General features: G+C 33.3%; 1 long non-coding RNA gene across 1 annotated transcript in view; it reads left to right on the top strand.

Annotated features, from left to right (window-relative positions):
* The first annotated feature begins 337 nt into the window (after positions 1–337).
* LOC310639628 overlaps positions 338–13,405 on the top strand; it is a 422,292-nt gene continuing 409,224 nt past the window's right edge. Inside the window, exon 1 of the long non-coding RNA XR_014492364.1 lies at positions 338–588. This is a non-coding gene — a long non-coding RNA (uncharacterized lncRNA). The remainder of the gene's footprint in view (positions 589–13,405) is intronic.

The following is a 13,405-nucleotide window of genomic DNA, read 5'->3' as shown; positions in this document are numbered from 1 at the left end:
AAGTTTTAAAAAGTGCAGATACAACTTTCTCTTATTGGAAATTATCACACCATTTAGATTAAACGTTAACAAAATAATTGTCTGCCTCAGTTTTCATATTTTAATGGCTCTAAACTGTATGTAGATGATAACTCAACAACAAATAAAATGAATTTTTAGTACATGAACATATTCCCCTCAACTATTCTTTAAATGCTTTTTTTCTTAAGAGAATTCAAACACAGTTTTTACTTTTTCTTCAGTTTTGAAATTTGTAGTGCATGCTTGCGGCTAATATCTCAGAATTTATCTTTCAAGATTTAAATAACAGCATGTGAAATACAGTATTAGGTAGCACTTCAATTTTTACTAATGTAAATAATCTCCAATGTGAAACATATAAGATTTAAAATAAATATCAAGGTATAGTGCAAAGGAAGAGGAATGGGAGTACTTGGCTTCATTATTTTGGGTATCTCAATCCCAATTTCCCTGGTTTTTCTCAGCCATGGTATTATCAAGTCCCAAAGTAGATAGTACTGACAGGGTGAGATGTTTGAAAGAAAGAAAGAAAGAAAGAAAGAAAGAAAGAAAGAAAGAAAGAAAGATGTTTGTTTGTTTGTTTTGTTGCCTTGTTAGCATATTTTTATGTCAGAAAGAAAAAACAGAAAAAAATAAATATGTGGATAGTATAGTCTTGAGACAAACTGTAGCTATCATACTTTAAAACCACATGTGAAAATATATTTATGTTTCATGTATTGTGCTTAAATGAGAAAGAAAGAAAGAGAGAGAGAGAGAAAGAAAGAAAGAAAGAAAGAAAGAAGAAAGAAAGAAAGAAAGAAAGAAAGAAAGAAAGAAAGAAAGAAAGAGGGAGAGTGGGAGGGAGAGAAGGGAGGGTGAGAAGGAAGGAATAGTCTTCTATCTGGTAAGTCGAATCAAATATCTTGAATTTATTTCTAGTCTTGTTCTTTTGCTAAGTAGCTTTCCAAGTCAGTATGTTCAACTTGCCAGGGTATTCTTCCTGTATTTTTGTAAATGTTGTTGGGAATATGAAAGACAAGCTAGATAGGGCACGTGTTTTTTTGTCTCCCAAACTTTAATGATTCTCCTGGCTGTTCTATAGTCCATTTTGTTGGATCTTCTTTCCAATCTTCAAATTTATTTTGAAACCCTGAAAAATAAGATATCTTATATATATAAAATAAGATATCTTATACCCTGAAAAATAAGATATCTTTTTCATTTCCATTGTTGTGGCAAAACCTTGCAAGTTTTCTTTTGTTTGTATTAAACTGTAGTTCTCTTCATCTGTAGCTTTCCTCTTTGGGTCACTGTCCTCTGGTTTGTGTTCTGTTATCTGGTTTGTTTGTTCATTCTTAGTCATCATTTTTTGAGGGTTTTTTACTCGTACATTTAAGTTAGAAATGTGTTCATTTATATTGTCAAAGTTGTTTTTAATCTCATCATGATTTGAAATCATTGTCATTTGAATCTGTTGCAGCATTGCATACATTTCCTCCTGGAAAGTATTTGCCTTGTCTTGGAAGTCACAAATTTAGATGGAAAGAGAATTAATTTTTTTAATACAAATATCTTATTTTCCTGTTTTTTGTTTATTATTAAAAACTTCAAATTTTCCTTTTACCCTTTTATTCATAGTTACTAACATTCTCAATGGAAAAATACAATACAAATTTTACTCACTGCCTTTCACAATATAATATAAAGAATAATATATTTTAATATTTGCATCTGTTATAATATTTGTACCTTTTTGAAAGTGACATCTTCTATATTTTATAAGAGAAATGTGAAAGGTTGGGTGAGGGCAAGGTAAAATCAGTCTTGCTGATTTTCTAGGACAGTTCATAAAAACTTCCATGTTCTTCCAAATTCCTTCTTTCTTCTTTCCAAAATTTTCCTGCTAGCAGAAGGGAAAAATCAGGCAATGTGAGACTTAATCTTCAAACACTGTTGTCTTAAGTATTAAAGGTAAACATGACCCTACTCAATGATCCATGGAAATTCCTAACTTCCTACAAACTTTTTGTTTCCATGGATCTTTGTACCAAAAAGTTTTTTCTAAATAAGCCTTAAAAAGGTGAGCTCTCCATTGATTTTGGAAGAGATTTTTTGGAAAATAATAATTATTTAAACAGATTAGTTAGAAGGAGAGTAAAGGATAGTTAGAGTTACATGTGGTTTCAATAATAAGACTGGGCTGAATAGGATCAACTCTTGATGCTTTACATTAGGGATGTCAAACTGCACCCACCCCATTGCCAGCAATGGCAAAAAAGTCACAATATGTTGTGACACGCCACGTGACATTGCGAGTTTGACACCCCTGCTTTACATGATACTCAGGCCCTCAAACTCATTTTCTTCTTTGTCTTAACTACAGCACATCATTCCACAATGACCAGATATTAGAAGATTGAATGACAAGTGAAAACTATAGCCTAAGTCTTATAATAGGAAATTATAAAAATTATTAAAAATCATTTATATGTATATTTATAAGCATGAGTTATTTACTTCTCTCATATCATTGAGACTTGAATTTGCTGAACAATATGGTGAATAGTATCACAACTACAGTATAGTAGGCAAGATAGGATTTTCAATCTTTTTCTGAGCATGGGGGGGGAAAGTAAAAGAAAGGTGAGGTTTCTTCTCAGACTCAATGATATGTGAGACACAAATAATTCATCTCTTTTTTCTTGACCCTAAGTGACACCAAGGTCTCTATTTAAATATTCCCCTATTTATCCATAATCGTTTGAGAATTCAATTCTATATTTCCATTGGAAAAGCTCATCATATTAATCTCTAATATTGTATTACCAATATATATGGTAATTTTTGAGGATGTTGCTTAGTTTTAAAGGTTTATAAAAGCCCTTAAGTGATTAATGTGGCTTCTATTATAGAGAACTAATAAATAAACACTTAATAACTTTTGTTCCAAGCTTTCAGATTTCAGCACATAGATAAGGTGGTCTTTTGTTTTCTGAGAATTTTAAAATGATCTACTTTAACTGGAACATAAATATGCTTTTATCTCCAGAAAAATGTATTTGTTTCCATTTTCTTCAAGCCAGAGTTCTTAAGGAACCTGTGAAAGCAGCATTTTGTATTCCTCCTGAATGTTCATACCTGGGTTATTGATGCTTTCTGAATGGCTCTGCTGCTTCTTGTTTGTTTAATGTATCTAGACTGAACAGCCTTAATTGCCGAACTATATTCCTCATATACATGCCTCAACTGTTCTCTTATGACATATCCTCCTGGGCTAAACTTTTTGCTACATATATGAATGGTTGAATGGTCTTTGATATGAATTGTATGTCTCAATAAACTGCAATATACTGTACTCAAGGGTCCCAATATGAGTGTGCATATAACTTTTCTTTTTAAACTGGGATGTAGTGTCAAATTATAAGAGCAACAAAGAGTTTGATTGGAATTCACACTTCTCAAAAACTATAATATAAAGTGTTCTCATTTTGGAGACAGAGATGTACAGATTTCTGTGTATTCTATTTGTACTTTTTATCAGTTGTGAAACTATTCTTCATCAATTGTGAAATTTAGATGAATAATCTCTATAAACCTATAGTAAAATTTTGTTTGACACTGTTTTTAATAGCAAGAGACCAATGACTCATTGTAATTTGCTAGCTTTAATAAAACAGTTATTCCTTCTTCTCAAATTATTGGTATGTTCTCAGGTGAATTTTTTCACCACATTAGTAATAATGTCCTTGCAATAATGAACATTAGCTGAAATGTAGCATTACTTTGACTTAGTTATTCTGACAAAGTAAAAATTCCGTCAACCTGATATTTTTAATTGTTTAATTAGTTGAATACAGTACATTTTATTTCCAAAATTATAACATCTAATGTTGAGATGGCATTATAGGCACAATTATGAACAATATTGCTAGTTATAAAATAGTTAATACATAACATTATATTAAATATTTAAAACAAATGCTGCATTAATTATAAATCCTACATTGTGAGATACATTATTTCATTCACTCAGCTCATGTAAAGAATTTGTATAGAAATATGTATTCATGTTTCTAAGTCTCTGTACCTGGATAGAAGAAATAATAATAATATTTCACTAATAAAGGCCATCTTAGGCATTTAGAATTTTCTTGGGGCAGTTCATGGTATTTCTTAATGAAGCTAAATTAACAGTCAGATGCTACATATTGGTAGTTGATCATATTATGGAGTGACTAACTCCATAAAGCTCTTTTCTATTTTCTTAAAATAGCTGTTTATTCTTTAGAGCAGGGGTGTCAAGCTTCCGGCCTGTGGGCCAATTGCATCATGCAGAGACCGCACCCACCCCAGTTTTGGCAATGTGAAAAAAGTCGTAATACGTCGCAACATGTCATGTGATGTGGTGAGTTTGACACCCCTGCTTTAGAGGAATAATATTACATGCAGTTTTGGCCATGAGCTGAATTTATTTGAGATTCTGTTATCTTTTTTTTCTATTTCTGAGAGAACAGGATAATGTTGTAACACTAGAAAAATCCATCTTCACCATCTTTGTGTTTTATAAAAATGGCAAAAAAAGGTTCATTCACTGGAACTGTTATGTCCTGCTTGTAGGCCTTTGGTTGTTTGTGTGTTTTACATGGCTTTTCCCAAGTTCCTCAGGTTTCAAAATCAAGTCCTCATACTTCCAATTAGTTGGATTAGTTGGTTGAATTATTAGCTTGGTTGTTTGCTTGTACACATTCCTTTAGCCAACTAGGTAATATTATTAGTGCCAAGTAACATTATCAGAGTCCATCAAGTTAGGTTAATTGACAGATCTCTGGTGGAGAGCCTATTGATGATTATATCAGCATTCAAGATTTGAAACTGACATTACTAGGAAATGGAATTTTTAACCCATAGTAACAGTACTTATGAGAAGAAATGGGGTAGTTTAAATCCTTCTTGAAAAGAGATGACATCCATTAATGAGTTATGTATTAGGGTATGTTGAAGGCAGTAACAGAATTTTTATTTATAAACTTAGCTTACAGAAACTGTTGTCTCCGATGACTTGCTAAATTTATAGGATTTCTTCCTGTTATATACAGTATGTATTATCACATATATAAGTATTAATGGAGTGCTATATTTAAAATTTTGTGAGTTGGTCTTGAAATGTAAATAAAATGTAAAAATATGTGACTGAAAACAATAAAACAATAGCATTTCCATCATCTCACCATAGAAACAGTTTGACATTGCCTCCTTCCTAGAGTAGACAAGAGTAACTGACCCTAGATCATCCAGCTGTCTTTATCACAAGCGGCATTTTTACAAAGTCAGCTTAATTGCCCCCAACAATCTGGGTCCTCATTTTACCTACCTCAGAAGGATGGAAGGCTGAGTCAACCTTGAGCCTGGTGGGATGCGAACCTGCACTAATTGCAGGCAGCTGGTGTTACTTAAGGAGGCATTAGCCCACTGCTCCACCAACGCTCTCGGTTTATTAAATTACAGAAAAGTTTATTAAATTACAGAAATGTAAAATGTGTGTTATGTGATGCTTTTGCTTTTTTCCTTCGCTTTCCAAGACTGAAGTGAGAGTAGAAGAAAAAACAGAAACTTCTTATAGATCAACTTCAGTTCTAATAATATCCATATATACCAAATGCAGTTTTGTTCTGGTGAAAAAAATTAGCCGAGGCAGATGGGATGCCATGTTTTATGACAGAAGAATGTATGGACATCTGTTTTCACTTGTAATTAAAAATTGTTACCCAGGAAATAAAGTTCAGCAAAATTTTCTCAAAGTATGTATGAATCACTTAAATTCAAGCCAGCTAAAAACTACTTAATAAATCATGCAATCACTTCCAAAGGTAGTGAAGCAAAAATTCCTTAGAACGGAGTCAGTATTAGCATTCCTGAGACCACTAGACCAAATTGGATTAGACTAATTGCTAAGCTGAATTCATTAACAAGTGAACGTGTCAGGCTCAGAAGATTGGATACTTTCCAGCATTTTTTTAACTATTCTATACAGTCTTGAGTGAGTTCTTCTGCCCCTCCAAAAGTGAATGACTGCCAGTGAATACAATTCCAGAGATATATAAGTAATTAGATCCTTCTGACTTCTCAAATTATGATTGTTGCTTTATCTATTTTTAACAAACAATGGACTACTTCAAGCGTTTGGCTGAGCACTTTGAAATGAAGAAAATTCACTCTTGTAAGAGAGAGAAAGCTATAAAACATTTCAAAGTGATCCTGGCTGGCAATTTCAATTACTGAACTGAAGCTGAAGCTACTTCTACTGAAGCAAATGCAAGATTATTATGCTACAGCACCTGCAGATCTCACGCACCTACATCTCATTGAAATTGGGCATCCCCTGTGCCCTGTTCTATTGGCTTTTCACAAGGTTGTGAAGACAAGCTTTTCTCTCGGGCATTGGAGACAGGATGTTAGCATGGAAGCTTTTGTATGGATGCATGTTTCTAGTAGTTTCCTATTTTTATTGGACCCCAATATACTTAATGAAAGATTATCTGACTTCATTTTGTTCACTGTCCAGAGATTCTATGGTAGATGATTGGCCATATAAATTGGATTAATAAATAATAAATATTTTAAAATTTGCATGATGAAACATAGATCATGTGCTGAAAATGGACAGTAAATAAAACATAAAGGGGAAGGTTAAGAAAAGATCATTCATATCAGAAAAGTATAGTAATGAAAATTATGTCAAATTTGAAATATTTTGAAGTGAAGTGGTTTGGACCGATAAGACAAAAGCTGAATAGTCTGACTACAACTATATGTAATACATTTGGAGACAAAATAATGAAGCATTTCAAGAAATGGACCATGTTGTCATTCATTCAACCTGAAGTGAGACTTTACTATGCACTGCAATTGTATGGCAGCAACTGGTGAGGAGAGAAACAAATTGATTCAGCTAATATCAACATATACTAGCAGCTAATGCACCACAGTTGGTAGAGAAGCTGAAGCTGAAAAGAGATTGTATATTTCAGCAAGACGACAACCCAAAACATATCTCAAAGTCAACTGTGAAATACCTACAGGAAAGAAATATAGAAGTTTCGAAATGGCCTTACAGTGAGCATTATTGAACATCTGAAGGAATGTTTCAAGATTTCTAATACTAAAAATATTATCAGAATTCTATATGACTGCTGTAATATGTTTGTGGCTTTTGTTCCTTAAAAATAAAATTTCACAGGATTTTTTTTTAATATTTTAAATGCATTAATACTTTTTTAAAGAAATAAATGGCTAAATATATTTTATTATTTCAATACTAAATTTCAGCAGTGGGAGGAAATATTGAATTACTGACATCTTAGTTCTGTGTCAATTGAGAAAAGGAGAAAATAGATGTTATATGATAAGCAAAACTATTCATGCAAGGTGTTAGGACTTTGTTAAATCTCATTTTTAAGAATATTTTCCAGATTAATTGTTTATGAAGTGAAGAAAATGTCACTCTAATTGGAATCTGTTACATAATATAATTAGAAAATTATTAGCCCCATGTTTTGAGTCTAAACTATGTCTACACTTGTATTATCCTATAGGTTAAAGTTAATGGTTTCTTGCTGCTAGAGTCTTAATGTGGTGAGCCAAATCTCTTCCAATTACTGTCAAGGTTCTGGTCTTAAAAAATAGATGTTTTTCAGGCATACTACAAAGCAATTTCATTTTTGTTCCATAATTTTTATTTCCCAGATTTTTCTTGGCTGAACATGGGTCCTAGACATTTTGTCAGAATATAAAAAGGACACTTCCAATGAAAAGATGGCCAACTGATGACACAGCCAGAGAAAGATCCCCAAGGGTTTTTTTCCTGGAATGTAGCTTCTTCAACTATCAACAGAAGGAACCAGTATTCCTTTAGTTTATATGACTCTCCTGGGTTAGGAAAAGTCCTAGAATTATCCCTCAAGATCCTCCAATACAGCAAAGGTCTACAGGTAGTTTCAGCAGCTATGTGCTGAAAGCTGGGGGGCAGTTCATTGTTGAAGAAGTGGCCATTTGGAATTTATTTTTCAAATGGACAGTAAATTGTGCCTTTCATTTCTTAATCATTTTTAAGGACTATTAATCTTTATTAAGCTGAAAGAGGCTCTCTTTAGCTAAAGCCTCTTATTCCTTTTTGAAGATTTGTGCCATTTTGGAGATTTCTTCTTGTTAAACAACAAGGAATAAGACTGCTAAGGCAAGCTAAAATAAGGAAGTGTGGACTATATATTTTTTTTAAAAAATATGGCAAAATATAAGGGCAGAAAGTTGTGGTTCTAGTTTATTATTTTTTAGAAATTTGTAGCTTTCTCACAATATAATGCTAGAGTCTAAAACATGCAAACATGTTTTATAATTTTCACATCTTCCCATGTCTTTATGCACATATTAATCAAATTTTAAAAATCTTCAGAAAAAAAAGTGGGATATTTTTTGTCCAGCATTTGTTTAGTTTGCACCTCCATAAACCCAAACACTCCCAATATTCATATAAAAGCAAGTACACTGACACTCACTTCAGCTACAGCAATATAGTCTGGTGCTTGCTTACTGAATATCAGTAAGTATCAAAACAGTTGGCTGGGGAAAAGTTATAAAGGCAGTCAAAATCAGGCAGATGAACAAAGATTTTTATGTATGTACAGTATCTATCTATCATCTATCTATCTATCTATCTATCTATCTATCTATCTATCTATCTATCTATCTATCTATCATCTATCTGTCTATCTGTCTATCTGTCTGTCTGTCTGTCTGTCTGTCTGTCTGTCTATCTATCTATCTATCTATCTATCTATCTATCTATCTATCTATCTATCTATCTATCTATCTATCTATCTATCTACCTACCTACCTACCTACCTACCTACCTACCTACCTATCTATCTATCTATCTATCTATCTATCTATCTATCTATCTATCTATCTATCTATCTATCTATCTATGCATCCTTGTTAATTATATTTTAAATCTGCAATTCAAAGTTGGATGCAATGGCCGAATCAGACTGATAAATAAATCTTCCTCAAGATACGCTGGAGCATTAAGAAGCTCAGAATGCTATTTGTAAATCACAAAGATTGTTCAGTACAGTGCACAATGGCGATGGTGGTCTCATCTATTATGGTGGTCTTTGGGTTCTTGTTCTCTCTAAATAAATTAACCATTTTATTTTATTTTTCTTTTACATATGGAAACAAAACAATTATATAAAGAACTATAATAACCAATAAACAGTAACAATTTGCAGGAAACTTCACTATCATCATATCTAACATGACCATTTCTTTGAAATAATATTCAAGGCATTTCTGATTCCATTTTCAGACCAAGCTAGCATTTCAGCCAGCTGAAGATAATTACCCAACAAATACAATTTGGGTGGTTCTATCTGAATAATTCATTATTGTTCATTATAACATGTTTGGTATTTTTGTTTAGTTATGTTTCAAAGATATAGATTCTTTCAGTCAACAGCAACAGCTTTATTAAATAAGTTTAAATTTATTGAATTTATATACCGCCCTTTTCCCATAGGACTCAGGGCGATTTACAAAATATTTAAAAATGTTAATACAATACAAAAGTTAAAAACAGTTAGAAATAATTAAATTTGATCCCTGAAAAATATAAAACCCCAATTAAAAACTCTCAGCCTGGGCCGGAAAGCTCAAAGAGCCAGGTCTTCAGGTCCCGGCGGAATGACTGAAGGTTGGGGGCAGTCCTAAGCTCCACGGGCAGCTGGTTCCAAAGGGCAGGAACACCCACTGAGAAGGCCCTCCCCTGGGTGTTATCCGCCGGCAGTCTTTTACAGGCGGCACCCTGAGAAGGCCCTCCATGTTTGGAGCGCACAGAACGAAGGGAACTTGATGCCGGCAGCAGGTGTTCCCTCAAATATCCCGGACCCAAGCCATTTAGGGTCCTTATCCCTTTTGCTGAAAGAAAGCATCTTTCCTATAATATCATCCCTGCCCTCTGTTATATCATGGATGTACAAATTTACCTTCTCAAACATTATTAGTCTCTTCTATTTTATCATTGCCTTAGAATGAGACCATCTTTTCAGATACAGCAGTTCAAAAATAGTATTCTTCAATAAATAGTTTATGGTCAGCTGGAGATCTGGAGCTTTTTCAGTATGGTCATTCAAAGAGCACAAGCCATATTTTACTTTTTGTGAACTAGTCCCTCAAGTACTTTGTCAGATATTATAAGAGAATAACTATCCCTGTGCACAGTCTTGACTGATAACAAAAGGGAAGGTATTTATTGAAGAGGATTTTTGTTATTCCTGGTTGCAAAGGCATTAGTTTCATTATTTCATTACTTCTTGGCTTCATAGATTAAAACCAGCAATTTGAATTTTATTTGGGAATACTAGAAGCCAATTGCAGCATAGAAAATACCTTTTTATTTGTACTTAATTGCTCTTTAATTAATGACACAAAGATAATGTACCAAAGAGCAAGACACAAAGATAATACAAAGATAATAGTGATGGTGACACATACATAAAAAGTGCTATAACAAAAAAGTGAAAGGAATACAACAAAGAAAAAACCATATGAATGTCATTATAACAATACTATAAAAATACACAGTCACAATTCTGTATATACTTTAATGCAAATATTATTCAAATAGTTATATATTTCTAATACATTTATAGAAGGGGTCCCCAACATTTCTGACTTGGCAGGGGGAGAAAGGGGACGGTTCTGTGTGAGCAGCAGATGGGCCTGTGATTTTTTTTAAAAAAAATCTATATTTAATACTATTTTTTGTTCTGTCTTTTCCTTATTTTGTTTTGTATTTCAATATTTTAATAATAAAAAATATTTTTTTTATTTTTTATTTTTTTTTATTTTAATCCCATTTATATCCCGCCCTTCTCCAAAGTCTCAGGGTGGCTTACAATTTAAGCACAAACCAATGTGCTTAGCAATAACAATATATTTATATTATATTAGCAATATATTTAAAAAGGAAAAAAAATCCGCACTTCTGCCTTGCAGAAATTCAACTTCAGTTGGTCCTTGTATCTTGTCCTCTGTATCTTTGGCTCAATTCAGGATGGAGATGTATGCCAGAGAGAATGGCACAAGATTTGCATGATCTGGCAGTAAGCCAGAGTTTGAGACAGTAAATAAAACTAATAATAATAATAATAATAATAATAATAATAATAATAATAATAATAATAATAATAATAATAATAAGAAGAAGAAGAAGAAGAAGAAGAAGAAGAAGAAGAAAAAGCTGAAGAAGAAGAAGAAGAAGAAGAAGAAGAAGAAGAAGAAGAAGAAGAAGAAGAAGAAGAAGAAGAAGAAGAAGAAGAAGAAGAAGAAGAAGAAGAAGAAGTTGGAAGGGACCTTGGAGGTCATCTAGTCCAACCCCCTGCTCAGGCAGGAAACCCTATAGCATTTCAGGCAAATGGCTGTCCAGTCTCCTTTTAAAAACTTCCAGTGTTGCAGCATTCACCACTTCTGGAGGCAGGTTGTTCCACTGGTTAATTGTTCTGTCAGGAAGTTTCTCCTTAGTTCTAGGTTGCTTCTCTCCTTGACTAGTTTCCATCCATTGCTTCTTGTCCTGCTTTCAGGTGCTTTGGAGAATAGCTTGACTCCCTCTTCTTTGTGGCAGGCCCTGAGATATTGGAACACTGCTATCATGTCACCCCTCACCCTTCTCTTCTTATTAAGAAGAAGGAGAGCATTGTATAAATATTTCACAGATGTAAGTTGGCTCACATTCTGAGAAGCAGCAGACTGCATCTTTTCCCTAAAGCACACAAAGAATTAGAAGTTAATGGCTGTGAACTGCATGCACCCCATACAAATGAGCTATATTTTAAAAGCAAAGCTGCTGTCTAGAATCGTTTTTCTACATAAATTTAAAACACTTGAGCTTCAGACTTGTGTCCTTGGTTGTTCATTTATAGTTAAGTTTGCTGCTATAGAGTTATGACATTATCTAAATACTATTAGTGTTCTAAACTGGCACATAACATCTTCCAGTGCCTTGTTAAATTATAAAAGGCAGGAAAAAGAAAGAATGAACTCATAAGTCAGTTTCTCTACTTCTATTATCACAGACGGGACAGAGGCCTCTCCAGTCTAAAATATTTACTTTCTCTGTTCTCTGCAACCGTACCTCTACTAATGTATTTTAGAGCAGGTTGAAGAATGGACAGTAACTGCCTGAAACAAGTAGGAATTAGCTCTAGGAAAGGCCTCTCCACAATAGGATCAAACATCTTCTCTTTCAATACATTCTATACCACTCCTCCCCCAGAAAGTTGTTGAAACTTCCCACATCTACTTATTCAAACCCTCCCCAATTACACAAAGAAACTTGTTAGGACATTTGCACATATCTCACAGCGCATAGCATTCTGCCCTCTTCCTTGAAATGAATCTGGAGTAACATCTTACTGATCAGAATGGAACAGCTTGCCATGCCAACTCAACATGACCAATTCACTGCAGCCAACTCCTTGTGGGACAACTCCCTGTGGGATAATTCAACAAATATAAAAGTTAAATTAAGTTAACAGAACCCTTGCCAATGTAATAAAATAGAATATCAATACAGAAATACAAGAGTTTAAATAATTTCAGTGAAAATGTGGTCACCAATGATATAAGTAACTGAATGAAACAATTAATATAATGTTGAATTGTCCTGCAGTGTGTTGTCCCGTGGCAAGTTGTCCTAGACCCCACAATGAAGATTCCACCTACACAAAGTCCAGAATTGAGAAATACTGGCAATATGTCACAAAATCTCTAACTGGTCCATGAATAGATCTTCCTACCCACTCTTCTCCAAAAGGGAGCAGATCACCCTTAAACTCCGTAGGGCATTCTTTTTTATAGTAATATTTTTAAAAGATTATAGTTACAACATTCAATTACAGTAATACAATTTGTTTCAGCAATATTATTTTTCCCAGACTTTAAGAAAATAAATCTACTATTCATATTTAAAATTCACCTTAGAACAGGGTTTCCAAAAACTTTTGTCTTCAGATCTCCCTTTAGTTTGATCCTAATGCATACAACTCCATAAATATCCAAACACTAAAATGAATACAAATCAATGCAAATAATACAATGAAACTTTGAGAAAAACACAGTGCAATAAATTCTGCATCTAAAAGGTTTTTCACATCTCCCTGAACTTTTCATCTTTCCAAGAGAGGTACACCATGCTGTTTGAGGAAGCTTAGAGGATTGAAAAGATGAAGGCAATTCATGCTACACATAAGACTGGAAATTATAGGATGATAAGAATTCACGGTTTAAATATTTTGCAGGGAGCAATAGGGGTGATAGAAACCAATATTTGCTAAATATATAATGTAAA

Source organism: Vipera ursinii (assembly GCF_947247035.1).
Source record: "Vipera ursinii genome assembly, chromosome: 4".
In the NCBI taxonomy this organism is placed as follows: Eukaryota; Metazoa; Chordata; class Lepidosauria; order Squamata; family Viperidae; genus Vipera; species Vipera ursinii.
Note: the sequence above shows the minus strand (reverse complement) of the source record. Positions and strands in the feature narration are given on the sequence as shown.